General features: G+C 40.9%; 1 protein-coding gene across 1 annotated transcript in view; it reads right to left on the minus strand.

The window, feature by feature from the left end:
- Positions 1-6,134: 6,134 nt before the first annotated feature.
- The window catches only part of DPP10 (dipeptidyl peptidase like 10), an 882,866-nt gene continuing 863,459 nt past the window's right edge, over positions 6,135-25,541 (minus strand). The window contains exon 28 of the mRNA XM_049813528.1: positions 6,135-6,155. The gene's annotated coding sequence lies outside the window, so the exon portion shown is untranslated. The remainder of the gene's footprint in view (positions 6,156-25,541) is intronic.

Consider the following 25,541-nt stretch of genomic DNA (forward strand, 5'->3'; position numbering starts at 1 on the left):
CTATCTAGAAAAGACAGGGGGGCAACAGCCGTCATACCAGGGATAAGATCTGGTCTATTGGCTGCCAAGTGGGTAACACTGGATTACAAGCAAAAATACTGTGTACCTACTGTATTTCTTAAACAGTGGTCTCAGGTCATTCATTAAGAGTCTCCTTTAACTGATATATTGCCTGAAATATCTGGGTAGAACCATGGCCATGCTGAGGACAATAGAAAAGCTGAACTTGAACATTTACAGTATTTTAATGTAAATCTTTCCAAGTAGCACTTGTGTTATTTATAGGTATATATCAATTCAGTCTGGGTGGTTGAAATTTTTTTTATGGGAGGATGACAGGAAGAATTTCAGTGTCAAGCAAACAGCTGAATATATCACAGTTTTCATTCATATGCAAAGTGAACATTTATTACCATGTCTGGTGTGTATAGCTTATGGTAATCACAATAAGAACAGCATGTAACATTATAATATGTTTACAGTATAATTTAATATACTTCCATTATGATGTAATTGAATATTCCTATATGTAATTTATTTATTCTTGTTAAAATTATATTATAATTATTTGTCTTAATCTATATTCATTGGGGAAGCACTGAGAAGGTTGAAATGAGACTGGAAAACAGTTGGCCTGACCAGCAACAGCAGTAGGAAAGTCGTCCTGAATTTATGCTTCTGACCAGGGGAAAAGGCAAATGAACTCTAGTCTGTTGGCCCTTGCAGTTGACTTCTGAGATGGCAGGAAAACCTGCTTTTCTTTTTACTGGAGGCAAACTTGGATAGCTATATGCCTACGTTTGACATGCAACACGTGGAGAATCTGAGCGTTGGACTGGTGGTCATTTCCAGAAGAGAGCCTGAGGGTATAGGGAGAGCTGTGTGGATTTGCATGGACAAGCTGTGCCTCTTAATGGAGTTATTTGCAGTTGACAATTGCTTGGAAGTTAGTTCGACTGGGTCTTTGGAACTGGCTTTGGGAGCACTTCTTTTGTAAAGTAAAATGCATCAGTTTTAATCAGAAACCAAGAGGCCACCCTTGGTGACCTTGAGTTTTTTTTGTTGATGAGGGTGACCATCATAGCTTGTTTTGAGAGGTGGTTATTAACTGAGGTATTTGGAGTGATTTCTAGGATATCGTCACACCCTAAACTAGGGGATACATGGCAAGTCCGTAGGAGGAAGCAGCTTCTGACTTACTGGTGCAAATGGACAGGATGAGGTGTTAACAGAAATCTCACTTTCACAAATGGAGATAGTTGAGGCAACAAATCTTGCCATCTAGCTGTACAGGAAATCTGTGTCAGAGACTTGAAATGAAACATTATCGCTTCCCTCATAGCCTCTTACTGCAGAGCCATCCTTCCTTTTCCAGAAAATAGGTTGATAAAGGCTTTAAAAATAAACAGGAACATCATGTTTTATGGTAAGATCATTTCAGGGACTGTTTATTTGCCTAAATAAAAGCAGATTGCTAGTATGGTACAATAGAATGGCGGTCCTTTTGTTCAGCACCAAATGAAGGTTTCTTTCAATATGAAGTACAGTCTTTTCCAGGAACTATTCTCTCTCATTGGCACATTCCACTTACAGATAGTGTTAGACTGGGTATATGAACTAATCTTTGTTCTAGACTTAGTTTGCAGGCCATGGCTCCTATTATATTTAAGTACTTCTTGAAGCTCTAAATCAAGGGCAGCTTCAAAAGTGGGCAGCTTCTATTAAATGTAATTACTTTAATCTGAAACTTATGCTGAAGGTGAGGCTGCTAAACAAGGATAGCCACTAAATTAAAGTGGCTGTAGTTAGGAGCATGAATAGTAAAAGTACCTCTATTAAATAAAGGGTAGTAACTAATCAAAGAGGGATTATAAATTAAGCTATGCAGGGTTTGTTTCAGATTGTGTATTATCCAATTCCCCAAACCAGAAACCATCTCTCCATGTTTCCTCCCTTGTAAATGACCAATAAGATACATAGCATCTATATCCTTGTGCACCTACAGGTTCATAGCCTAATGAAGTTTAATGCAATACTATTACTTGTTTATACGGTCTTGTTTTTCATTCAGAACAAAATGCTTTTGAAAGAGAATGCTTAGGATTTTCAATGGCAACTGTCGGACTCGGGAACACAAAGCCAAGAATTACTTTTGTGCTATAGAACCACTAATTCGCCTTTCCAACCATATTGTTTGACTCTCTTCATTTGTGGTCAAATTAGTGTGCCTTCCCAATATTCATGGGGCAACTTATCATTAAGATCTTCCAAATGACCTTTTCTTCTTGGGTCTTCTCTATCACATCAGATTTCCTATCCCGGTCTATGCTGTCATGCTTTACCAGAACTCTGATGATTCAGTGGCTTTCAGTCCCTCCAAATGCTTCCAGGGGTTCATTTTTACCTATTAAATCCCATTCTTTTTATTCCTGATTTGGAAGAGGAACAGGTACGGTACTTCTTGACTCCCTTCTATCGGATGACAACACTTTCTACCCAGTATTGCAGTCATTATTTGGGCAACACCCACCCAAATTCCAGAGATGAACTGTACATGCAGGAACTGGAGGATTTGATGCCTTGTCTAGTGTCTCATTGAAAGAAAATTTATCTGAACGACTCGATGACTAAACTATCTGTTTTAATGGAATGCTCACATTTTTATTAGTAGACATAATGGGAAAATATAATGTGTTCTTACTGGGATAAAATGCCACCAGAATATAGAGAATTCAACTCTGTTTTCTATGTTGACAGTTAAAACTAACATCCGGTAAAAAAAATAGTTGAAATAGGCTGAGTTTTCTTTGTGTGGTTAAAGGAAGCAGATAAGAGCAGTTTCATGCAGGGAACAGATCAGGCAAATAACATCTTTACAGCATTTATGCTTTTTGAGTAACTGGAGCAATTTCCCTTTCAGTTTTTAAGGAATCATTCTCAGATCTAATACTGACTGAGTCACCTCTGTGAAATATTTCTCAGCATTCAGAAGTCATCTCAAGTGGCTTATTTTCTTCACTGTTGTTTTCCTCATCTCACACATCAGTTCCTCTCTGTCACAGCTCTTCAAAGTCAGTCTGTTGGCATGCAAACTGCTGTATCAGAGCCTTGATTTCTATAACCATTGTGTGGGAGAGACTGAGCAAAAGGAAGAGAGTTCTTTGGGCTCGTTCTCGGTATTAGAGTTCATCTTGAGAATTTTGCTTCAAAGCCCAGCATGGCATAGACAATTTCTGAGCAATTCCTTACTCTCTCTTTTTCTTTTTACGTAAAATAGCCTGTGTAATGCAAGTGCCATAAAAGAAAACAAAAACACTCGTAATAGCCACTTTTAAATTCAGGTTGGAATACAATGACATAACCCATAGTGATGCTCATCCACATTATTAACTTCTAACGCCTTGGAAGGTGCAAGGACAACAATCACTTTGTGTCAAGTCTAACCACACTGTTAGAACCAAAGACAAGTCTTAAAAACAGAATTAACAATATTAACTTTATTATAAAATTACCACTTTAAATTTTCCATGGTAACAGGGACCCAACTCTTCAATATAAAAGATTTTTTCTTTTTTTCTGGTGCATTGTTTTTCTTATGGAATGAGTAAAACCAATCAGCTAACCAATCAGCTAGTCTCCTCTCTTAATCAGTAACTGTATGGTTTGTTGATCCATTATTTGGGTTTGTAGATAGAACTAAACACCTTTACGTAATGTCATACTTTCTGTACAATACTTACTTTCACAATGACTATTCAGAAGATGTTGTAAAGGCTAAAGCTGGGAATTTATTCTTGCATGTCTGTTCAGGGAAGCAAAATTTGCATAGTATGCTAGAGTACACTTATTTGTTGACTGGTTCTTTTTCTTTGGCAGGAACCTAATATTTCGTATGCCAGCAGTTCTTGTTTCCAAGATATATGAATCTTTCCCGGTTTTCAAGTAGTTTTGATTTGCATTAAGTAACAAAGCAACCACTAAGCCAGAAAAAACAGTGACACAGAAAAAACCAATAAGAATATGAACATCACTTACAAAAGCTAGAAAATGAAGAGTTAAAGTTGAACTTGGCTTAGAAAATTTGGACATGAGGGAAACATCCAGAAAGGCATAATTTAGATGGAATTATGAATCTGAGAAGGTACTCCCAAAAGTCTTTGTTCCAGCTGCTGTAAAAACCTATTAGGAACTTACATTTTGGGCAACAGTGTTTATTAGATACTTACATTTCAGCTGCTGTGCATACTCACAAACACTCTGACCTAAGCCTCTAGGAAGCTCACTGCCATCTAAGATCCATTTCAGTTGGAGCAGAGCCTAATTTCAGCCACTTGCTGAATGTGCAGTTGGTTTGAATTGTGAATGAAAATGGATTTCTTTTAGACATGAGTTTTAATCAATTTAGTTTTAATGCTTACCTTCAGATACAGTGAAAACTTCCAAAGCAACACTTATTATATGGTGATGACAATAGATAGTACTTCTTTGAAACACCGATCACAAAAATTACTGTATTAAGGTTTTCCTATCCCTTTGACGCCTATTACAGAGCCTATCTGATCAAATATGCACCGATATTTGCAGTACGTCCGCTGGTTTATGCGGTCATTGCACATCCAGAGTGCACACGAAGATCTGGAGCCTGTGTTATATACCTGTGGGGTCTTGGTCCAAAGCAGAAGCATTTGGCAGGAATATTGCTAACCCTGACTACCTGAAATAACTGATGGTCTGCTTGGACTGGCCTAAGAACTTGGATGGCTCTCTTATAGGTTCCGAAGTACTGGTTTTAGGTTGTCTTGAGACTGTTTTTGAGCCTCTCTCGTTCGGTTTGTAGTGGAGAAGAGAAGCACGTAGCGAGAAAATTCTCTCCGTAATCTAGCATTTTACCAGACCATCAGTTAAAATCTCACATCTTCAGTGGGAAAAATTAGGTTGATAAGCAGTGAGCAAGGTAGGGTTAAGAATGCTATTAAATGACAGGCTCCGTAATGGGGATGTTGTCTCACCACAAGATGAGCTGGAGCTCCTGTGGCAGTCCCTGGAATCTCGTCACAGTCTGCTAATGACTGATGGTCCTCTGCAGGATGTACCCACACCTATGTTTGCACTCTCATTTAAAACTTCATTTTGCCACAAAACAAGATCCACCAAAATAAATGAGAGGGAAGGGATAGATCCCTTTATCTTTCATCAGCTTTTCTAGTTCATAGCAGGAAGGAGGTCCTTCAAATTGCACCTTCTTCAGCCCCTGCAAACACAACTGGCACCTCTTTAATTCAAATATTGCTGGCAGTTACATGACCCGCATTAGAGGCGAACTGTGAAATGTTCTCAAGGCATGTCTCAGGTTAAAGATTACGAGTCTGAGGAAACAAGCCTGGAGCTGCCGCCTTAGCTGTTCTGCTATTTTAACTGTAATCAGAACAATTCTGGCCTTGGGACTATACAGGAATCTGAAATCCAGAGCCATCAATACAACTTATTAGGAGCAATTTTTTAATTTGAAACTACATATCTGGGTGTTAGTCTTTTATGTTGGTGCTCTCCTGACTTCTCTTTTCCTTAGGTGCAGAGCTCCTTCTGAGCTCAGTGGCAGTACCAGGGCAGCCTGCACAAGTGGATACGGCACTTGAAATCCCAGAGTGGGCTCTGTCCAGTTTTCTGCAATTCTGTGTAATGCTAGATTATAGTCTCAGCACTGGAATGTAATGGAAAAGCTAGTCTCAAAACAGTACCTACTGCAGTGCATTTTGTTGAGGAAAATAAAATCTCTCTTGAGATGAGTAACAGGGTTTGCCTATTTACTCTCGTTCTTCCTTACCTGTCCTGGTTTAACCCCAGCCAGCAACTAAGCACCACGCAGCAGCTCACTCACTCACCTGGTGGGATGGGGAGGAGAACTGAAAACAAGTAAAATTCATCGGTTGAGATAAGAACAATTTAATAATTGAACCAAAGAAAGAATAGATAATAATAATAAAAAGGAAGATAACAAAAAGAGAGTGAAATATAACCCAAGAAAGACAAGTGATGCACTATGCAGTTGCTCAGCACCCGCTGACCAGTTAGTTCCCGAGCAGCGATCACCCCTTGGCCAGCCAACTCCCCCCAGTTTATATACTGGGCATGACATCCCATGGTCTGGAATACCCCTTTGGCCAGTTTGGGGCAGCTGCCCTGGCTGTGTCCCCTCCCAACTTCTTGTGCCCCTCCAGCCTTCTCGCTGGCTGGGCATGAGAAGCTGAAAAATCCTTGCCTTAGTCTAAACACTGCTTAGCAACAACTGAAAACATCAGTGTGTTATCAACATTCTTCTCATATTAAATCCAAACCACAACATTATACCAGCTACTAGGAAGAAAATCTAGTAACTCTATCCGAGCTGAAACTAGCACATTACCCAACAAATTAAATTTGTTTGGCTTTTCTGAATTTTTACTTATTAAAAGATAGAAAGACACTCTGCACATTTTCCTGTGCTCTGTTTTATGTTCGTTAAGGACAAATATAATTAGTATTAAAAAAAAAAAGAAAAAGAATTCCTCAAGCTGCCATTATCCAAAGTAATTTCATTCAAGTTCACCAGCTTAGCATCATCTAAGAAATACTTCGTAGGAATTTGTACTTCTGTTTAGTAAGATAAGAAAAATAGCAATAAAACAACTAGTACTAAAAAGAAGTGAGGAGAAGGATCCAGCTGATAACTGTCTGAATTAATTGAAATATTCCTCTGAGAACTGTTTCAGTGTAGGTCATTACAAGGAAATGAGGCTGAGGTTTCCCCCTAAAGCCCTGTTGCAAGGCCAGTTGACACCAGCAATTAAATTCCTGCTTATTTTAAACAGGAGTTGCTTCAAACCTGGGCTTCTCCTCCAGTGATGTGAAGGCTGACATCCACAAAAGCACTTTGACTCAACAGCCCTCAGCATTACAACACCCCAGCATTTGCGGATGGCCAGAGGTGGATCCACAAAGCTGGAGGCAACCATTTTGTGCATCTCTAACAAAGTCACTTTGGGTCTATTGGGCACAAAGCAGCACAGCCAAAGACATTAGGATGCCTCAGGGGTTGTCTGGGTCCTTTGTGGTCCTTCAGGTAACTGAAAAATATGCATGCAAGTACCTTTGTAGAGTTTAAGCCTCCAGCCTTACCCTGCCAACTTTAATAGAACTAATATTTTACTAGCCACTAAAACAAGACAGAGACTTACCTTATAGTGATGTGGGTTATATTCTCCTGCTAGATCACTGGGATGAAACTACATCTACCAATTCTAGCCATATTAACTGCCACTGGAGCCTGCAATGATAAAGCAACATATAGTGGGAGATCTCCATGGATATGACCCTCAAAGATGTGACTTGCCAATTATCATTGAAATTGAATAGCCATTTATTTCAAGTCATGGTATTGAATCTTCTTCTCCCAGTCTGGAGATGGGTAACAGCAGAACTCCCCTGTGTGAATTTTACAGAAGTGCTTACGTTTGAGAGGTCTGGGATACTTGTGATCCCTGAAATGGTTCACAGATCAGTATTTTACATTGGTAATGTTTTAATGTTTGCATTCAGCGTATTCTTATTTTGCATGGTTTTGGGGCACCGACTTTCCAAGGAAAAGTTAGGGTTTGACTGTTGAGTGGTATGTGAAAGAACCCCCTTGTGCCGAGTTTCAAAATTGTCATGATTAAAAAACCACCACAATTATATACAACTATATTTCAAGGTAATTCTTACTGTAAGAAAGATGTCTCTTACAAAGAAACTAGACCAAAAGTCTTGCTGGCAAATGGATTCTGCTTCCCTTCCTAGAGCCTTGCTGAATTGCTACCAGGATCTGTGCCTGCCCTAGGGTGCATTGCCTCGTACCGCATCAGTGCTATCTATTCAGAGTTCTTGCTTCCTTGCAAATCTGCTATAATCACCAAAACCTGCAAAAGCATTTCAGATGAAAGCTTCAGGACTAATCACTCACTGTAAAGCAATGTCATAAAATGATAGTTTCTGAAAGATGCATCATGTCTGGAAAAGAGAAAGCTCCAGGGTAACTTTATTGTGACCTTTCAATATATACAGAGGGCTTATAAGAAAAATTGAAAAAGACTTTTTACCAGTAGTGATAGGACGAGGGGCAGCAGTTTTAAACTCCAGAGAGGGTAGATTTAGATTAGATATAGAGTGAGACGTTTTTTTACTATGGAGATGGTGAGATGCTGGCACAGGTTGTCCAGAGAGGTTGTGGCTGCCCCGTCCCTGGCAGTGTTCCAGGCCAGGTTGGATGGGGCTTTGAGCAACCTGGTCTAGTAGAAGGTGTCCCTGCCCATGGCTGGGGGGTTGGACTAGATGATCTTTGAAAATAATTTCCAACCTAAACCGTTCCATGATTCAATGATATGTGTTCATATCCTGATAAAAATCCCCAGCTGAGGAGCACACAGGTTTAGGTTGTGGCTAGTGTCCTGGTTTCTCTGGGGAGAGCCGTCCTGTGTCAGACTTGGACCTGCCATTAGTGTATTATCAGTAATGGTTCTCAGGTTGAGTGTACTGAAAGCTGGAGCCAGAGACCATTTTCTCCCGTAGCTCTCTCTGTGAAGCAGGTTACTGGTGAAAGAGAAAAATGAGCTGCTCTTTATAGCTATACTCTCTTTACTTCTCAAGGAAACAGCCTTTGAGGATGAACATTAAGGAAAGGTAAACAAACAACTTTTTCTTTTAAATCTTTTTCTTTTTTAAAGACCTTTGGCTTCAAAAGCAACTACTCAGTTGCAGAAGGTACAATTGTTTTAAGTATTTTAGCTGAGAACTTACTTGCTTTATGTTTTAATGAGTTTTTTCCTGAAGTAAATGTTCATTATGAGAAAGAGCACTGGAATCTGGATCCCAATCAAAACTTCACAGTCAGGGAAAGTTCAGCATAGTAGGGTTTATATTATGGTTCTCAAAAACATTCAGGTCGTTTAGGACTGTTCTGCTTAACTAGGAAGGGCATTCCTAATTCAGCAGCTGCTTCTAAAATGGCACGTTTAATTGTTCAAACTTCTTATTGCTGAAAAAAAAAAATTGTTGCGTATAAATATCAACCATATGACATTGCTTTAAGTAACTAAAGAACTTCACTGATACATTTACTGCTTGTAATGGATTTGTTGTTTGTATCTTATTAAAATGTCTTTTATTGCCGATTATCTACCATTTTCATGTCAAAATTACAGAGATCACAGTTCTGTTCCTCTAATGACTAGTTCAAGTAATTCAAGATACAGAGGTAAAGCTATGTGGAAAAGGTTGTATTTTTCTTTACCTCACCTTTTCTACCATACCTTATGGAAGTTACAGCCTATTAATCAGTTTAGTATATAAGTAGAAGTGATGTGAATACCTAGGAACATCATTGTCTATTTTTAATATGTATTATTAAAAGTTTATTGTTATTATTTATTTAAAATTACAGCTTATGGAGTGAGGAAGGATCTGTAGCATAACTAATCTTCCACCGGATGTCTAAGTGGTCAAAATATGCACTAAAGTTATCTTATAATAAGATAAGTAATAAAGCTAGCCAAACATTATTACCCCTCCACCCTTCCTTTCCCTTTTTGCAGCCGCTCCTTAGTTTTGGAATCTCTCCCTCTTTCTGGGGCCCATGTACTGCTGAGACAAAGCAAACCTTGAGTTCGTGGGACTTGTGTCAACAAGCTTTTCATGTTTTGCCAGTCAAATTAAAATTGTGTGAGGCTTCATGTAGCTGGCTTCTTGTTTCTCTTTTGAATGCAGTTATATATTCTTGCTGTGGATTGGTGCCCACCAATGCTGCTCTATCATTCCCCGTCCTCAGCTTGACAGGGGAGGGAAAATATAACAAAAGGCTCCTGGGTTGAGATAAGGACAGGGAGAGATCACTCAACCAATTACCATCATAGCCAAAACAGACTCAACTTGGGGAAAATTAATTTACTATCAATCAAATCAGAGTAGGATAATGAGAAAATAAAAACCAGATCTTAAAACACTTTCTCCCCACCCCTCCCTTATTCCTGGGCAGATCTGCCGCCCAAATTCCCTCCCTCCTCCCCACCAGCGGCGCAGGGGGAGGGGGAATGGGGGTTGGGGTCAGTTCATCACACGTTGTCTCTGCCGCTCCTTCCTCCTCAGGGGCAGGACTCCTCACACTCTTCCCCTGCTCCAGCGTGGGGTCCCTCCCACGGGAGACAGTCCTCCACGAAGTTCTCCAACGGGGGTCCTTCCCACAGGCTGCAGTTCTTCACGAACTCCTCCAGCGTGGTGTCCCTTCCCACGGGCTGCAGTCCCTCAGGCACAGACTGCTCCAGCGCGGGTCCCCCGCGGGGTCACAAGTGCTGCCAGAAAACCTGCTCCAGCCTGGGCTCCTCTCTCCACGGGTCCACAGGTCCTGCCAGGAGCCTGCTCCAGCGCGGGCTTCCCACGGGGTCACAGCCTCCTTCGGGCATCCCCCTGCTCCGGCGTGGGGTCCTCCCCGGGCTGCAGGTGGAGATCTGCTCCCCCGTGGAGCTCCCTGGGCTGCAGGGGGACAGCCTGCCTCACCGTGGTCTTCATCGTGGGCTGCAGGGGAATCTCTGCTCCGGTGCCTGGAGCACCTCCTGCCCTCCTTCTGCACTGACCTGCGGGTCTGCAGGGTTTTTTCTCTCACGTGTTCTATGATTCTATGATTCTTACGCCTCTCTCCGGCCGCAGTTTCTGTTGCGTGGGTTTTTTTCACCCTTCTGTTCTCCCAGAGCACTACCACCATTGCTGATGTGGTCAGCCTTGGCCAGCAGTGGCTCCATCTTGGAGCCAGGTGACATTGGCTCTGTTGGACATGGGGGAAGCTTCTAGCAGCTTCTCACAGAAGCCACCCCTGTAGCCCCCCAGCTACCAAAACCTTGCCATGCAAACCCAATACAAGTCTGCAATAAATAGGAAGCAATGTATCATAAAAAACCTGTCTGCATTTAATCTCCCTAGTGTTGTTTTGTTAACTCCAGTTTGCTGAAAGAAATGGAACACCTGCCTCTTGGCAAACGAGTTTTTATAAATGAGGTTATGATTCTTACTCTCATTATTTCCTTACTGGAGCAAAATAAAGACATAAATTAGGGTATTGGGGGAATAGTCAATCAATTTATTATGCTTTTGTGTCTCTTGATTTTTTTGGTGGGTGGACAGAAATGGATTGAGTAGCAGAGTCATTAAGAAAAACAGGCTTATTGAGGGAAAGGACTGGTATTCAAATTTGTTTTTTCCTGGTTCTCTCTTACAGCAGAATTCTCAATGTCTCTCCAAAGATGCTTTGGCGATTATTCAGCACAAAAGTGCCTTCTGCATTCGCTGATTTCATTCCTTCATCTAATGGTTGTTGGGAAGTGGCAAATACCAGTCAGAGGGATCACTGCCTCTATTGCCTAATCTGCAGAGCGTGGCTGGCTTGGATCACCCCAGACAGACCTGTGCGGGGAAATCATACGGGTTCCACTCTGTGCTCTTTCTGGCAGTCCTGTCCCATCCCCACATGACGTAACCTACGAGTGTGCGCCGTGCCCCCCAACCATGCGCTCATACGGTGTTTGAGCCCTGCTGTGTAGTAGGGAAGCATGTTGGCAGAGCCAGCTCTTCTCCTCCCTGGACACCCCTCCGGAGAAGTGCCCCCCTGGACTCTCCGTGCCCCTCTGGCCCTGCCAGCATAGAGTGAGCTGCTGAGATTGCAGGCTGCAGGTCTCACGTACACACCCGCCTTTTGGTTTTCTGAGACAGCTAGATAAAGACCCTGCTTGGACACTTCTGTCCGGGTGGCAGGACACGGATTTCTAAGAAATGCTAATGTGCAAAGCAGCTCCTAGCTCCGTAGGGACTCCTCAGCCAGTACGTCCATCACCACCCACAGCAGTTGGTTCATGTGTTAGTGAGTGAGCTTCTCTCTGTCTACTGATCTGTGCTCCTGTATCTCACTGCTGCTTAGAGGCAACACTGAAGTTTAAAACAATAGCCTTCATCAAAGCAAACATTACTGGTGTTGGTAAAAACTAGTTTTTGAAAATAGCTACTTGAATATTCATCGCTATAAATACGAACTCCAGGTTGCTGTAAGACACTCATGTATATGAGAGCACGTGCGTGCCTGGGAAGAAGTTTGCCCGTGTGTATATTTGCACATGCAGAGGCAGATTGCCGCACACCTGCCAGCATGCAGGAGTGTGCGAGTGCACTGTCCCCAGGGAGCTCATGCAGCACTTGGGTTTGCTCTGAATGCAGGAAGATTGCTCGTTGCTGCAGGTTCCTGACAGCTGAGGATGGCAGCAGCCCCCCGTTTGTCAGTGTAGTTCCAGATGTTCCTCTGTATCGTGACACAAACATGTTCTTTTTTTACCTTCTGTTATTCACAGGGGATTTAACACAATACTAAACTAACAAGAAGGGGAAGCTGAGAGGAGGAGTTTGATTTAGCTCCTGTTAGTGATTCATAGACCTCCTGTTCTCTTCATTTGTTTAGATTTATTTTGAAGCTTGAGACTTTACCGTGTAGTTACATGAAATAAAGGATGAAATCAGACATAAAAGTTCTGCTTAACTCCTGCTTTTCTGAAATCTGCTGTGTCTTTATAAGAAGGTTGTGTACAAGAATGAGATGGAAGGTTAAAATTTAATCTTTTTGCTAGGTGCACTTCTTTTTCCTGTGAAAATTACTCCTTCCACTTAACTCCGCCCAGAAAAAAACCCCCTTCTTAATCTACAGTACTTTGTTAAAACACCTACTTTTCAAAATGACTTAAAAATCATTTGAATGCTGTATGAAATTGTAAGGCTAACACACCTATTTTGCTACGTTAGTTGAATTTTGCAGCTTAGACACTAAAGCTGCACTTGCTTTGATTTTATGCTATCCCTTGGTGGCTGCTTATGTTGCCTACAGTTTTGCACTGGCTTTGCCTAATGCCAGAGGAACAAGCCATTTCTACAAAATACCGCTCTCTGTTGCCCAAATCCCATTTGGTTTTCCCTATGTGCCTAAAGGCCAAAAGGCAAAGCATCTGGTGTCATTCTGGTGTGCAAAGGGAAATGTCCTTGCTATGAAATCTGAACCTCTTATGCAGCGTGATGAAATAGAGTCCTCAACATAAAGAATTAGGAAAAAAAAAAATTCTACAAATATACCCACCCCTTTATGTTGTAAGATTGTTTGCACGCGTTCAGGTTTTTTTCCCAGAATACAGCAAGTACCTCTCTTGTTGTTTAAGAGTTGGGCCATGTTAGCTGTTATTTTAATCCTACCAGCTTCCTAGCTTTAGGGATCTGTAGGTATGGATGCGTCTACCTTTCAGCCTGTGATAACTAGCTGTTGGAAAATGCATAAGTCGCGACCCTGCTCCACAGATGAGGCATGTCTGAACTCTTGGGTGTTGGTCCTAAACTCTGCAGTGCTGTGGTATGAGTAATGCTGAGGGAAGTGATGCTTATGGTAGGAGATTAGCTATTTTAAGCAATGTACTATCCATCGTATAAGCAAGTTTAATCCCAAATTATACTTACCTAGGGTGTAAAGAAGCCCTGGGGGTTAACAAAGGCAGAGAAGCTAGGGGGAGGGGGGGGGGGGGGGGGGTAGGGAAGAGAAAAAATAGAAAAAAAATTGATAATTAGCAGAACTGTGGTGCTTATTTGGAAGTCCTCAGGCAAGTGAGTGATCTTTACGAGAGATTTTGCCTGAAGTTTATTATTAGCCTAGTGCAACTTGGACAAGTGAGAGTACTGTTAAATGGGGATTGCATGTATCCGTGTGTGGTGCAAGGAAAGAAACAGTTTCCCTTTTGCAGAAGACAGTAGTCTTCCAGTAGGATCACGATTTTGCCCTAGTTTACTCAGATGACCTTAACACTGTCAAAAGCGGTATGCCCCGTTTAATATCTTCTCTCTTTGGAAGTCCTTTTCCCCTTTGCGTAGTCAAAAAACAGCTGGCTGCATTTTGAATCCATCTCTTGTTTTTGGACAGTCCCATCTTCATCAATACATCATCAAGGGCTCTCATTTGGATGATGCATTGTGCTAATCTGTACCAAGATACAATTACTTCAGTGACATATTGCTAAGGAAGCACTGCCAACTGGCAGGGATGGCTTCTGTGATTCTCACTAACTGTTGCACCTTTATTTAAGGGCAATGAATTATTTTTTGAAAGCCTGAGTACTGGTTTTAGAAAGGGAAAAAACGTATGACCACATGCACAGCAAAGCTGCTGCAAGCTAGCCCAGTCTGTTATGTTTATAGTTTTAAATGACTGATGGAAACTTTCTGTCTGTGTTTTTTGCGAGTGAACAAGCATCTGCTGTTGCAACTGCTGATTAACAGGCTCTTTTCTCCATATGAAGTGGATCCAATTATATGCTCTAGGCCATCCCAAGAGAAGCACAGAAGTAGGTAGCTCAAAGCAGGACTATTTAATAACTGTGGAGACTGGAGAGAGCATAATCTTTGCTGTACTCAAATAGGTTGTGCTGAAAGGGAGTTTGCCTTTCTCTTCTGAAAACAGCAGTTGTAATGGTAGAGAGGAAGTACACAATGACTTTAATTTCGGGGATGATCATTATTTTCCCTTCTCTTTTCTCTTCTCATTCTCTGTTGAATTTTATTTATTCTATACTAAAATATGTACAGAGCATATTTTTGTTTCATCCAAAGCCCCGTGAAAAAAGTGGTGCTCTTCCCACTGACTTTGGTGACCTTTGGATTAAAATGTTAGTGCCATTTCTATGACAGTTTTGGCAATAAATTCAAAGATCTTGCAGACAAAACTAAGTTTTCTTGACATTTATAAAAAGTAGCAAATCATCTTTAAAAATTTCTGGAGGAAAAGCTGCATGCTATGAAGGCATTTCTCTGTGTTCCAATTTTTTTGTTCCATTTGGGGGTTGTACTTTTGTCATCCTGGAGATCTGTGTTCCCTGCTTAAGTTCAGTTTACAGTGTTAAATAAAACTCTACTCTTCAACAATTATTTCTCCCATGATTCTTCTCTCCTCTGTCATTGTCAGCCACTCCACCCAATGCAGTTTTTCCAGCTCAAGGACAGAATGTCTGCTGATGGCGACTGGGAAAGTGTAATAAAACAGTTGTTTACAACATATTATAATTCGTTCCCCTGTCATTTTCTAACTACTTCTCCATTAATGGCCTGACTAAATTTTTCTTCCCTATCTTCCGTGTGAAATTTGCCCTTTCTTTGTCAGCCTTATAATGAACATTTCTTAAATCAGCCAGCTTTTGGTCAGATTCTGTAGTGTTGTTCCTCCTAGCTTCCTTAGTTGCATCTTGTCAGACTTAAAACTTACAAAGAAAATATTTTCTTATTCTCTACTACATCAGCCACAGCATCTCTTAATTGGCCTCATCCTTTTGATCTTGTTTCTTCCTCTTCAGTGATCCACATGAAATCTTTTGCTCAGCACAGAGCAACAAGCATTTCGGCAGGATAAGCAGCTTGAGTGACTTCTGTGGGTCAAGGCTTCAACATTAAGCTCTTTTGCAGTCAGAGATCATACATGGCTGCCTACTAATTGGTAGAAAAAGAAAGTGCTGGGAATACTTATGTTGATAAACACTTGCAGAAGTATTCCTGTTGGAAGCATCAAAACCATCCTTAGTAATACAGCCTGTGGTGGGTACCCACTTTTTTTGTCGAAACTTGGCATGTTTTACTTCTATTTCTGACTTTGGCATGTCGGGTTGCTTTTAATGGGCTCTTCTGAATCTCCTCTATTTGTAAACTCCTAGTCACTGTCCCGGACTGACTGCATTAGGTGGGATCACTCCTGGTCCCTGATTAGGGAGCTGTAACTTCTCCTGGACAGGAGCACGAGTTGTACAATTTTTTTCTAGCATGGAGCTAGAATACCGAACAAGTATTTGCATGAGTACTTGTGGATGTTTACAGCTTGAATATTTACGTAAAGACATTTTCATGCAGAACTCAAGCATTTCTGGAGAATCTGAAATGTATGTTTGGTCTTATTTTTCTTCAACATGTTTCCTTTTCTGTCCTAAATCTTAGAGATGAGAGTTACCTGATGACCCTCTTCAGTTTTTCCTCAATTTTTCTTCTTTTCTCTTCACTGAGGGGGCTTTTTATTTTTCATTCATGAAAATGATTCACTGTTCATTTATTCCAGTATGCTCTTGCTGGGACTCTGCAGGTCACTTTATAGCCTACTGTGCCAGCAGTTAACTGAGATTCTTTGGTCTCTTTTTCTAAAGCAACTATTTCCTCCAAATTGATAGCATAATCCAGTGTAGTTTAAAGCCAAGTCATTTCTGCTAGTAACACTTCATAGTTTACTGGTTTAACTTCATGTGTTCCATAGTGTTGTAGTGTGCTTCATATTAATGACCCATCTTTTGGCTTTCCACTCCTATGCTCTCTCTCCCTGTATGGGGTGGGGTGGCTCCGATTTCGTTAAACGAGCAAACCTTAACGTTCATCTTAGTTTTCCGTGTGAAAGTAATGGAAACTGCAGGTCCTAGTTCTTCACAGCACGCTTCACCAGGGTTATATTTAGAACTTCCTTCCAGTCCCATTAGGAAGTGATTAAATATCAATGTGGAAACAGGGTACATTGATCAACAGGTGAAGAAGCCCCAGGGTGCCTTTCTGGCAGATTATCAAAAGGACTTTCTAGGAGTTAAAATCCATTGTCTCAGTGTGTTGTTTGGGTTTTTTGTTGTTGTTGTTTTTTGTGGGTTTTTTTCCCTCCTACAGTCTAGCATGCAGCCACTTCACCTCCTCCCTTCCTCGCCATGGGTAACAAATGAAAAATTTTAAAGGCTGCTGAATACTGTGCATTTTCACAGTAGGTCAGGTGTTTAGCACGGGTGTTTCTGAAATAGCATCACATTGGTAAAGGGCACTGTGCTTGATGGCTTTACAATTTCCACTTCTATCCGCATGAACTAGGAACCTTCTATATGTAGCACAGGCTGCAATTTAAGTTTATAAAAACGATTGTTAGCTCAAGAGTAGAAAGTGTGGGTTTGGATCTTATCAAAATTTTTAAAAGAAGAAAAAAATCTATGTTGTATAACAAACGCAGCAGTTCTGGTACAAATAATAACTTGTGCTAAAACTCATGAAACTTGCAAGTTAAATGAACATTTTTACATAGCTGTCAGGGAATTCACACAAGACTGCAACATAATTCAGTACAACACAGCAAACAATGAATAATACAGCTCCAGAAATAACATCAACCAGAACTCAATGCTTTAATTTATGAATGTATTTGCACATTTATTTTGTATTTCTGTAGTCAAGGATGGATGCTTTGTTTTTCTTCCATGTCTTCTTTTCTATTAGCAATATTCTATTGTTATTTTCATTACTATTATTATTAGTTTTTCTTATTTTTTTTTTTTTTTGTTTTGTATTATTCTAGAACTGCAGAGCCAAATAATAAACAAGGTTTTCTTGTGCAAACTGCTTTACTAACATATAAAAAAGAGATGGTAACTATCCGGAATATGTTATAGGGTGCAAAGAAAGGAGCATGGAATAAGGCTGGGAAAACATAGGGCTAAAATGAGTAAATTTTGCATAATGGTTAGTATGTCAGGTAATATAGTGCCATACCGTACATATGTGCTTAGAGTCTAAAAGAAAATAGGCATAATTACAACCTCCTTTTTGATTTGCCAGTAATGTGATAGAGCTGGATTTTTGATGTTTCACCAGTAACTCTAGCTGCAAAGGAATTCAGATATGGTGCGCTAGTCCCACATACGTCCCTGAACATATAGGGAAATGTAAGCCTGTTACTCTTTCCTTCCAAAGGAAAGGATCTAAGAAGATCTCATGGCTCTAGGGTGCTACCAGGGTGCCTGGTGCATCTTTGGTCAAGAGGTTCAAAGGTAACTGTAAGGGCAGAAGCAGAAGAAAACATACATCCAGGACTCCTGCCTAGCAGGTAGGTAACCATCTCTCAGATAAACCTTAGATTTTTTTTTTTCTCCCAAATTACCTTTAATTGTCCTCCTGGCAGAGCATTGGACACAATACATCAGTGATATGATTTGCCTGTATCTACAGCAATCTGTTCAAGCAGGTGATGTTACACTTCGGAGTGCAGATCCTGCACATATTTATGCCATAGTCAAGAATTTCAAGTCTGTTTGCTTGCTTTCGACAGAGAATCTAATGCAGAAGCTTCTGCTTTGAGATTTTATTTTTTCATTCTTCATGCACAAGACTGAATTTAAAAACACTCCTTCTGCTTCATATTCCATAGTTCCTTCCAGCACCTGTAGCCCTCTTTGGATAATTTTAGATTTTCCTCGGCTTTCAACATCCAGTCTAGCATTTGAGCCAAGACCTACTTTCTCTTTGTGACGCTGTGTGCTGGGTTTGGCTGGGGTAGAGTTAATTTTCTTCACAGTAGCTAGTATGGGGCTATGTTTTGGATTTGTGCTGGAAACAGTGGTGATAATTCAGGGATGTTTTAGTTATCGCTGAGCAGTGCTTACACAGATCCAAGGGCTTTTCTGCTTCTCACTTCACCCCACCAGCGAGGAGGCTGGGGGGGCACAAGAAGTTGGGAGGGGACACAGCCGGGACAGCTGACCCCAACAGACCCAAGGGATGTTCCAGACCATACGACTTCATGATCAGCACATAAAGCTGGGGGAAGAATGAATAGGGGACGTTCAGAGTGATGGCGTTTGTCTTCCCAAGTCATCATTAGGCGTGATGGAGCCCTGCTCTCTGGGAGACGACTGAACACCTGCCTCAGTGAAGTGCTGAATGAATTCCTTGTTTTGCTTTGCTTGCATGCGTGGCTTTTGCTTTCCCTATTGAACTGTCTGTATCTCAACCCACGAGTTTTCTCACTTTTGGTCTTCCGATTCTCTCCCCCATCCCACTGCGGGGGAGTGAGCGAGCAGCGGTGTGCTGCTTAGTTGCTGTCTGGGGTTAAACTATGACACAGTGTCATGTCACTGACTATGTGCCCATCTCTTTTATGAAAAACAAGCAAGAATGAAAGTCACATTCAGAATGAGATCCTGATGTAGCCATCCTCTGTTGAATGTTATCTCATATTTCAGCAGCTTTGCTGGCTCCAGCACTTGGAAACACATTCCCCACTGGCTGGGATGCATGCTTTTTTTAAGTATTCTTCTAAGCTTGCCCTTCAATATGTGCTTAACCAGTTAATTCAGGCTTGCTTTCTGAGAATGAGCTTGGCAGACAAGATACAGGGAGCGGACCGGTGCTCTTATGAGTGGATACATGCTGCTCAATTCCATTTTGAGGTGGTATCTTTACTTTCTCAAACACAGTAAAGATAGCAAACATGTGGAACATTTTGAGGAATGCTGTTTGACTTAGAGCATCCTTTCATAAAACTTAAAAAAAAAAAAAAAAAAAGGTCATTTTCATGTTTCAATATTAATGAAAATCCACTTTTTTTCCTTCCTTCTTACCTACTCAGTGAAACATCTCCCTTTTACCTGACAGTGCTCCGGACAGTTAAGGTGAAAAGAATACATTGCAGAAAGAAATAGAATAAATACAAGCAATAAAATAGTAAATGCAGGTAGTCATGCAGCTTCAGACAAAAACAGGACAACTGTGCTGTAGGTACTGACATTATTAAGGTCACTTGCTATGTAGGGCAAGAGGGTATGTCTGGTTCTCACACTGAGGTTATTAAGAGATAATGTTTATATTGATACTTTAATCTTTATATTAATATTGTAGAGATACATATCTGTGGGGAAGTTGAAGACACTATCTAATGTACTTAAATCTAATCTACAGTATATCGCCGTCCCTGCCCTGACCATGGAATTACTTTGTTCACATGGGAATATCAAGTCTTACAGCAAGGCGCCCTGAGCATTGACACAGCTTTATTGATGAGGCAGGGCTTTCCCAGCAACTGCAAAACCAGAGCCCATGAGAGAAACCAGCCACAGTGGCAAAACCAGGGTTTTGCTGGTGTCGCTGGGCACCTCTGCAAGGGGAGCACGTTTAGGTGGCACAGTTGCCCTGGAGAGGTAGGGTCACAACTTTAGTTCTGCCAGCAGCAGTTGGTCCGATGAGTCTTAAAGTGAACGTAGGTGTAGTTTAGGCATGTTTTAAGTCCTGCGTGTTGGCAGTGCAATGTAGGAAGCTTCAAGGGGAATAAGAACCAAACCTAATATGGAAATTCACCTCCCTTATCTGGACAAAATGTTTCCTGTTGTCGTTTCTTTAGAAACATGAAAGGGGTGTACACAGTCTGTACCTCACTAAGATGTGTTTACCTCATTCCTGGCCCTATAGGTATGCTCTTCTTTGTCACAGTATTGGGGCTGCAGGCTTGCAGGGAGCGCTCCCTGTGCAAATCAGTGTTGGGTAGGTGGAGGTCACTGGTATCCCTGGGAGGGGTTCCCATAGTGGAATATGTCCAAGAAAGAGCAGAGAACTGGCTTCAGTGAACTGGGAATACAAATAACCTTTGAAGCAATTTTTAATGATACAAGTAACGTCAAAATCTTTCGTTCCTTGTCTTCTCCTCAGATGTCTTTCTGGATGAAATCAAAAACGTCCGTGGAAATAAGTAGTAAGCTGAACAGCAGATGAACAGTGTTACAAAAATGGTCAGTACCTGATGAAGAGAGAGATGAGCAGGGCATGAATTGACCCCTGACTGTGCCAGGACACTGCCAGTTACTGCAAAGTCATTGAAGAAGCCCATAAGCCTCTTGGTGCAGCTCTGAAAATCTTTAACCTCCTTTGACTGAGGTCTTATTTTTATTAACACTTTGTAGAAGAAGTTTTACTAATCATGAAACTGTGGTAAAGGATAGTGAAAGGGTATAAGGCATTTACTTACACATAACACTGCTGTTCACCTTCCAACTTCCTCACCGTTTCAATCCTTTCTCCTCCCATTTTTTATATCAGTCTCAGAAGCAGTGTACACGCAGATATGCTTATTTCGTAACTTAAGTTCCCACCTTGCGGGAATTCAGTCCAGCCATGCAACTGGGAACTTCTCCAACCGTTTTTCTGCTGGCAGAGCTCCAAGAGGTCTGTGTCACGCAGCGGAGGTGCCCAGCTAGCTGATCGTTTTGCTGGCAGTGCAAGGGTCCTTGGGTTGAAACATGGATGAGCGCTTTTCGGGGAACACACATTTACCTGTTAAATTCAATGTGTTTCAGCTGTGTCTCCAGTATTTATAATTATTCAGTGTTAATAAACTGAGTACAGGGGTAGGAAGTCCTGGTTCCCCTGGGAAATTAAAATCTTCTGTGACAGTGAGGTTTTCAAAACATCGTCTTCATGTGCGTGAACTGTGTCACGTTTCCCATTCCTGCAGAAGCTTTCCATGCAGTTTTGTAAAATATTTTCTCATGAGGTCACTTTAAGTAAAACAAAATCAAATGCGATGAGGAAATCACAGTAATACACAATAGTTCAATATTGATCCGTTTAAATGATTATGCTCAGTCCTACTTGGAAAGGGAAATTTGGGTTGACAGATACATTGCCTCTGGCTGACTTGGTTATGTACCTTCCCTAGTGGGTTGTTCCAGATCAAGGACTTGGCTAGAAGATACCGATCTGTGGGCTGGTTTCTTTTCAGTGGAAATCAGAGCATGATGGCTGATGAATGCAAAAATCTCTCTCTGTAAGGGAGTCAGGACGTTCAAGGGCACAGACCTGTATTAAATGTCTTGGAAGTGTTTCTAGGTCCATTGATTTAAACATAGCCATGATCCCCTTTCAGCTTCAACTGAAATTTGTGCAAATGCTACTGCTAGCGACTCACTGGGACTACAATCATTCTTGTGGATTTTAACTGTGTCTCATGATGTCCTTGATAAAGTTTGATTGCTCACTAGTTTTGCCTGGACCTCATCCAAAAGTCCACCAAAACCAGGGAGCTTTATCATCATACCCCAAAGTGCCAGAGTTGTCATCCTCTATATTTTCATTGCTTCCTAGCAGAATTAAAGTGAGGGATATCATGGTTCTGATCATAGCTTCTCTTACAATTTTTTCTCAAAGTACTTTGGGTGCAAGCCTTTGAGTACAAAATATCATGTGCTTAAAACTCTTACTGTTCTTTTCTTATCTTAGGCAATGTTAACGTTTCAATGCCTCATTTCTATTTCAGCATGTTTTACTGGATTTCTCTTGGGAGTTTATGACTACATGTCAATATCATGACCCAGGGCAACCTTTAAAACAACAGCATGATATAACTTGATAGTAGGAACATTGCAAAGTAAAAAAGAAGCCGGTCTTAGCTACTGCCCAAAACTTGTTTAGGCTTGCCTTTGAATTTCCTGATGAGTATTTCATAATAACCATTTCCCCAGCTGTATTCTTAAGCCATAGCTTCATCTCATCTCCCAGGCTCCTCTTTCATTTGGTCACATACATACGTGGTATAGCCAATATTCATAAGTTACTATGAATAGGACAATCTACAGTGACCAAAACCTCTGTCTCAATCAAGATACCAGCATGGACTAGGAGATAAGGATGCAAACAGGCTGACGAGACAATCCTCAGATTCTGTGCAAATGTAAATACTCCACAAAGTTCTGGTGCAGCGGTGGCGGGATGGAACCAAAAGCTGCTAAGCTGTCCAAAATAAAACTTTTATAGCTCCTCATAAATGGTCTGTTGGATTGTGGTAAGAGTTGGAGAGTCTTTGGTGTTACCTTTGGACAGCATAACCTAAAAACTAACTTGGAGAAAATTTCTTTGCAAGTCAGAGGCAAAGCCAATATCAAAATACTATAGGATGTCTTTCCTCAGCCAGCCCTTGAACTCTGTCAACAACCCTAATAACTTCAGTCAGAGAGTTTGTTACCTGTGATGTGTTAGCTCGGATCACTCAACCTTTTCAGGAGCAAGTATTTGAAGAGAGAAGCAAATGCATACCTGGACTCTTGGCAAGTACCACAATTAGGGTGGTACTATTTTGGTTTGATTGTCGTTTCCTAGTGATGCTCTGTCATAGTATTAAAACGCTCAGGAACAAAAGTCCACTGTCATTTACAGTTACGTTGGAGCCAAAACCTGCACTGCATCATTGAAGTCTGAGAAACAATTTTTGGAGGATCATTCACAGCATTACAGCCAAAGGTATAGTGGGTTTCATTTGGGACCTAAGAAACCCTGAAAAATCCTTATTTATTCTTCCCTTGATGAGAATTAGAGCAAATAGGTTTAACTTTTTCCAGCCTAACGGTGAAAATCAGTGCAGCAACTTGCTGTCAGCTAATGTTTTCAGTTGGTTGGGAGCCCTGTTTGCAGCTGGTAAGCACTCGCACATCACTTCAGGCACTTGTTGCTCAGCAACTCAGGCATCAGACAGCAATATCTGGTCTCAGTGACCTGCATTGTGATAGCTTAGACTGGTGCCAATCTAGACCCCTGTTTACATGTCATATTTAAATGCCTACAATTAAATACCCAGGTTGGATCATTCAGCCTTTGGTCTTCAAATTTAGTTGATATTAGTCAATTTGCTCTATGATTTTACCAGGAGGGGTATTGCCTTTCTGTCCTATCTATTGCCATTCTTTAAAAAGCAGTGATACAGAACAACCCACCCAAAGGCAACATTTGTAAGCCTGTTCAGAAGTGGAGGGTTTGGAAATAAAAGGTGACTTCACCAGGCATTTGATCAGCCTCTGAGTTTGGCTTCAGAAGTCAGTGGAATATTTCTTTGACTTTGGTGGGCTTTGGATCAAGCCCTGTAAGGCAACATGCAGAAAATGAGAAAGGTGACCTTATTTTGTAATAGTGCCTCCGATTTTTTTTTTTTTTCCCCTCTTTTCTGGATCATCTTTTAAGGCTTCACCTGTTCTGACTAAACCAGTCAGCACCTGACATTTGGATAATGGCTCAGCTGAAGCACACGCATGCAGCTGGCTGAGCTTACCCTTTGACTTTCGTCTTCCTTTTCTGATGTGATGCATGATATTTGGGATGCCTTCCAGCACAGCTTCTGAAGCCGAAAGCTTCACTTGTGTGTGCTGCTGAGAGATGCAGAGGTGATCACAGATCAGATACACCCTTTCCTGCTGAACACTCGGCACTCTCGTTAATTAGAGAGATGGAAAAGCACTTTAAAGACTCACTTTGATTCTGTCTCTCCCTCATCTTTATCTTGCCTCCTGTATTTTAGCAATTGCCTAAGTGTGGGAACATCCTTTATCTTTCATCTACCCAGGACCGTCTTTAAAAGGCACAAAGTATTTTGACACACAATGATCATTTCTCTCCCTCCCCGTCTCTGTTCTCTAAAAAGGCAGTCAGATCACATGCTTTGTTTACTCTTTTGACACGTGTCCAATTCAGTTATTATCACCTGCCATGGTAATGCCCTGATTACTTTGACAAGACACCGTTATATTACAGCAGCTGTCCTGGCTGCTTTGCAGAGCAAAGATGGCAATAGCAGGGCAGAGACTGTATAGAGAGGTTGTTCACCTGTTAAGTGGTTTAAGCTGAGAAAGTCTTTAATAAAAGAATCTGAAGTGGTCCATAACATAATGATTAAAAAGCAGGTTGGATCGGTGTTCAAACTTCTCTGTTATGGCTTGTTCGTGGCGCTCTAAATGGAAAGCATCCTTTGTTTCATGTCTGACTAGTTCTTGATTACCCCTAATGCCTCACCATAATAAATGTAGTGCTAATTTGCTGAGATGTTTCAAGTATTAATTCCTCCCTGTAGTTACTTAGACATGAAATGCTCTTTTCTTAGTATAAAAGCTCCACAAAAAAATTTTAAAAGTAATTAAATCAGAAAGGCTCAACTGTTGGGTTTTTTTTGCTGAAAGAGTAGTGAAATGAGAATTGTATCTATAATTTATTCTGATGTTTCAAAATTATATGGATATCAGTTTTTTTCCCTAGTGTTTCTGTATTCTATTTTGCCTGAAGGAGTGTGTAGGGGGGTATGTTGGCGATATTTGATCCTGACCCCCTCAATTACTTTACAGTAACCATCCACTGCAACTTAGACATACGTTTCAAATTCTGATGTCACTAATTATGTTAGATTTTCTTGCTGATCTACCCACAGAAACATTAAATATTAAAAGGAATGTAGGAGCTGTCAAATACAGCCTCACTGTTTCACATATTCATTTTGCCTGATTTTTAAATAAATTAGTCATTCGATGATGAGTTTGAAAACTACATCATCTCTGATGTTTTGATCAGTGGCCCTGCTGGCCGCCCTAAATAATTACCTTTAAATAGAAATTATCAAGGTTTTTTTCCCATTCTACAATGTGACAAAGCATTGACAAAGCATCCTCACTTTGTGTTGTTTCATGTCATATGCAGATAAGGTAGTATTGTTGTATTTTCTTTGATCTTCTGTAGTAATGTAAATTTAAGACGATATTATTAAATAGCCAAATCATGTTGCATCTTTCCATAATTGAGTGAAGTCATGTCATTAGGAAGAATGGATTGAGATTGCAAAACAATTTGGGGATTTAGATGCATGATTTAGATACATATCTTGTATTAAA

This window comes from Accipiter gentilis, chromosome 1 (genome assembly GCF_929443795.1).
Source record: "Accipiter gentilis chromosome 1, bAccGen1.1, whole genome shotgun sequence".
NCBI classification, from domain to species: Eukaryota; Metazoa; Chordata; class Aves; order Accipitriformes; family Accipitridae; genus Astur; species Astur gentilis.